Source organism: Perca flavescens, chromosome 3 (assembly GCF_004354835.1).
Source record: "Perca flavescens isolate YP-PL-M2 chromosome 3, PFLA_1.0, whole genome shotgun sequence".
Classification (NCBI taxonomy): Eukaryota; Metazoa; Chordata; class Actinopteri; order Perciformes; family Percidae; genus Perca; species Perca flavescens.
In genome coordinates, this window is record NC_041333.1 from 42,836,062 (window position 1) to 42,841,061 (window position 5,000).

At 45.2% G+C, this 5,000-nt stretch overlaps 1 protein-coding gene across 1 annotated transcript in view; it reads right to left on the bottom strand.

Moving 5' to 3' along the window:
* LOC114553062 (NACHT, LRR and PYD domains-containing protein 3-like) overlaps window positions 1-5,000 on the bottom strand; it is a 256,918-nt gene that overhangs the window by 152,356 nt on the left and 99,562 nt on the right. The window lies entirely within an intron of this gene.

The window sequence follows — 5,000 nt, forward strand, 5'->3', positions numbered from 1 at the left end:
GTGTATGTATCTGTGTGTGTGTATGTCTGTGTGTATTCAGTGTGTGTATCATGTGTGTATCTGTAGGTGTGTGTAGGTTCATGTGTATCTGTGTGTGTATCTGTGTGTGTATCTGTGGTATATCTATTATCTGCTTATCTGTGTGTATGTATCTGTGTGTATCTGTGTGTGTGTCACAATATCTGTGTGTGTATCTGTGTGAACCCTCTCTGATGTTGTCCTCCTGTGTGTACTACAGCTGGTATAAGGGCAGGGGAGGCGTATCGTGTCCTCTGTCCCCGGCTACATCGTGCTGAAGGACAGAGACCTCCGCATCGCGGCCAACCAGTTCAACGAGGGCGTCTACACCTGCCAAGCGTCCATCGCCGTGGAGACACCACGTCCACCAACTCCTGGGTCATCCGCCTGAACACCGTCCAACAGCTGAGGATGCTGGGACACAGGGACACCAGAGACCTGAGACATCCCGACCTGAGACCTGAGACACAGAGACACAAAACCTGAGACACAGGACACAGGACACAGAGACACAGAGACACAGAGACACAGAGACACAGGACACATAGACACAGAGACATAGAGACACAGGACACAGGACAGAGAGACACAGAGGACACAGAGACACAGAGACACAGGACACAGGACAGAGAGAGACACAGGACCTGAGACATGAGACACAGGGGACACAGAGGACAGAGAGACACAGAGACACAGAGACACAGAGACATAGAGACACAGGGACACAGAGACACAGAGACACACAGGACATAGAGACACAAGACACAGGACATGGACACAAGACACAGGACACAGGACATAGGACACAGGACAGGAGACAGTGAAACAGGACACAGAGACACAGGACACAGACACAGACACACAGACACAGAGACACAGAGACACAGGACTGGGACAGAGAGAGACACAGAGACATAGAGACACAGGAACACAGGACACAGAGACACAGAGACACAGAGACAGAGAGACACAGAGACATAGAGACACAGAACACAGGACACAGAGAGACATAGAGACATAGAGACACAGGACAGGACAGGACACAGGACATAGATACACAGGACACAGGACACAGGACACAGGACATAGAGACTGGGACACAGGAGACAGAGACACAGAGACACAGAGACACAGAGACATGGGACACAGAGACATAGAGACACAGGACACACAGGACATAGATACACACAGGACACAGGACATAGAGACACAGGACACAGGACAGAGAGACACAGAGACACAGAGACACAGAGACACAGAGACATGAGACACAGAGACACAGAGACAGAGACACAGGACACAGGACATAGATACACACAGGAGGCAGGACATGAGATAGAGGACACACAGGAGACAGAGACACAGGAGACAGAGACACAGGACACAGAGACACAGGACACAGAGACACAGAGACACAGAGACACAGAGACATAGAGACACAGAGACATAGAGACACAGGACACAGAGACACAGAGACAGAGACACAGGATACAGGACATAGATACAGGACACAGGACATAGAGACACAGGAGACAGAGACACAGGACACAGAGACATAGAGACACAGGACACAGGAGACAGAGACACAGGACACATAGACATAGAGACACAGGACATAGAGACACAGGACACAGGAGACAGAGACATAGAGACACTGGGACACAGGACACAGGACACAGGAGACAGGACACAGAGACATAGAGACAGGACACAGGAGACAGAGACAGAGGACACAGAGACATAGAGACACAGGACACAGGACATAGAGACAGGACACAGAGACATAGAGACACACAGGACACAGAGGTCCAGGCCCACGCACAGAGGAGAGCAGATTAAGGATCAGTTTAAGAAGTCACCAGTTTCTAGAAGAGGAAGAGGAGGCCAGGATGGCTGCACTGAGGAGGAAGAGGAGCAGAAGAGTCAGAGGATGAAGGAGAAGATGGAGGCTCTGAGCAGAGAGATAGCAGCTCTTTCAGACACAGTCAGAGCCACAGAGGAGCAGCTGGGGCTGAAGACCTCTCATTCCTGATCAACTACAAGGCTGCAGTGGAGAGAGTCCAGCAGAGCCCCTGCTGAGGACCCACAGCTGCTCTCAGGAGCTCTGATTTGAGGCCAAACACCTGGGACACCTGAGCTTCAACATCTGGAACAAGATGAAGGACATGGTCTCCTACTATCCTCTGGTTCTGGACCCAAACACTGCTGGTACATATCTCACCCTGTCTGAAGATCTGACCAGTGTGACATGGGAGGAGAGGAACAGCAGCTTCCTGATAATCCAGAGAGGATTGATGGTTACTGGTCTGTCCTGGGCTCTGAGGGCTTTAACTCAGGGACTCACAGCTGGGATGTCGAGGTTGGAGACAGTACATACTGGGTACTGGGTGTGTTAGCAGAAGTCTGTCCAGAGGAAGGGACTCATACGGTCTGGATTATGGGCAATATATTTCTCTGGAGGTAAATACTCAGCATGGTCTCCATCAGCTCCAGTCACTGATCTCCCGTTTGAGAAGCAGCTCAGAGGATCAGAGTGACTCTGGACTGGAACAGAGGAAATCTGTTGTTCTCTGATCCTGATACTAACACACATACACACCTTCACACACACTTTCACTGGAGAGGATGTTTCCATACATTAACACTCAGGATAATCTGAAGATATCACCACTGAAAGTCTGTGTGACAAAAAACAACAGGTCTGATAGAGTTTTAGGGTGGTGATAATAATAGTAAACAACTACTCATTTCTTCAACCTTAATGTGTTCCATCTTTTTTATGTAGAAATAATATCTGAACTGAATGATAAAATTAAGTTCAAACTTTATATCGGCAGCAGCAAACGGTAACAGGAGTCAGCAGATTAAATATGAAAGAATATAAACAGAATAATGGTTGTAAATATAAAGAGTAGTAAAGAGTAGGAGACTGATGGTAATCTGAAGATATCATCACTGAAGTTCTGTGTGACAAAACAACATGTCTGATGGAGTCTGTAGTTTTAGGGGGTGATAATAATCAACATGGCATCATGACTTTGCGTAAATAAACACGGCACTTTCATAAAAAGCCAAATGGCGTGTTATTGCACGCATTTTCAGCTATCCACGTGTATGCCTCGCTGTATACAGCCGATGTAAACACACTCGCAATGTGGGTCAATGGCGGCCATTTGCGTTGATATACACCAAAAATGCGATTATGCGTCTTGATAACACGCAAAAACGGAATACAAATTCGATTCTCTTTGGAAAAAATGTCATCATTTTTTGGCAAGTTTCTAATAAGCCTTTTGACATTTTTGTCTCTTTTACGAGTTTTATTACCCGACAATTTTTCTGATGTTTTACCGCTTTTTTAAAATCCATGCAGACACCCCCCCCCCTAGATAGTTGGAGATCTCAACCCCCCAATGTTGAAGCCAAAAATACCCCTTTGCCTTCTGTCTCCATTTTACATAGTTGTGATTGTTTTAGTGTTTAATGTCTATGTGTAGTTTGATGCAAGTCATTATTTTGAGATTATAACAGCAGGGTTCGGACATAAACAGCGAAGGCCCGATGGCCGGGACAGTAAGACTGTATGTCGGGCAAGTTGATTGGCCAGCCAATCAAAGTGAGGAGTCAGTTCCTTGTAATTTGATGCTAACGTTGGGTGCAACTCTATCTTGTGTTTAATGTATTTGTCTTTTGACATTAATAAATGTCTGTGGTGTGAAATAAAAGCAATCTTGATAATTGGTAACATTCAGCAGAAAGGGAACTGAACTCTGTTTAGTAGCACAGACACACACAGACACACACACACACACACACACACACACACACACACACACACACACACACACACACACAGACACACACAGACACTCCACGCACTCACAGACACACACACACACAGTGTGAATGAAGAAAAGAAACCACTGGGAGGTGCTGTGGTGTGTTTACACATTAAATGTGTTAATTATTAATCATTAAAGAGTCTCCATTCTGCTGTTTCTGACTACTTTTACTTTTTCAGAACAATAATAAACAAGAGAGTCAGTTTTAAACAGCTCTGTCTTTATTTCGGACATCAGGAAGCAAAGAGTATCAGGAGAACAACCATCAGACCATTTCAGAAACAAGTTCAAACTGGATGTTTAGTTACCATCACCAAAGCCACCAGACTCCATGTAAATAATCAGGACTTTTTAGCGTGTATAGAGCCAGCATATCTCCACCAGACTCCATGTAAATAATCAGGACTTTTAGTGTATAGAGCCAGCATATCTCCACCAGACTCCATGTAAATAATCAGGACTTTTAGCGTGTATAGAGCCAGCATATCTCCACCAGACTCCATGTAAATAATCAGGACTTTTAGCGTGTATAGAGCCAGCATATCTCCACCAGACTCCATGTAAATAATCAGGACTTTTAGCGTGTATAGAGCCAGCATATCTCCACCAGACTCCATGTAAATAATCAGGACTTTTTAGCGTGTAACGTTTTGGGAGCATCAGAGAGAAGCGCCCGCATCTAAGCAGCACCTAAATAAGGCACGAAATCCGTGTTGCTATTGGGTCCGTAGATAACGGTGGTTAAAGCACCGGTGGCGTGTGCTTGGGGTCTGTGCAGGTTTGATGGATCGCGTACAAACCAATAGGGTGTCGGAATGACTGTAAATACTTCTCATCCAACCACAATCACATTCACTCTCTCCAGATGGGCGATCTGGATAGGTTTTTTTGTGTGTTTTTTTTAACGATGTGAGCGGAATGAAAACAAGCCGAACTGAAATATGAGTAACGAGGCTATTTTTAAAATGTAAGGGTAGAAGTAAAAAGTATGCTGTAAAATAATTACTCCAGTAAAGTATAGATGCCAATATTTCTTTTAAGTAAGGTAATCCAAGTATTTGTGCTGTTACTTGACACCTCTGATGTAGTCGAACCTTTAAGTGAACAACTCTTATTAATAATCAAAAGAATGTAACCGCT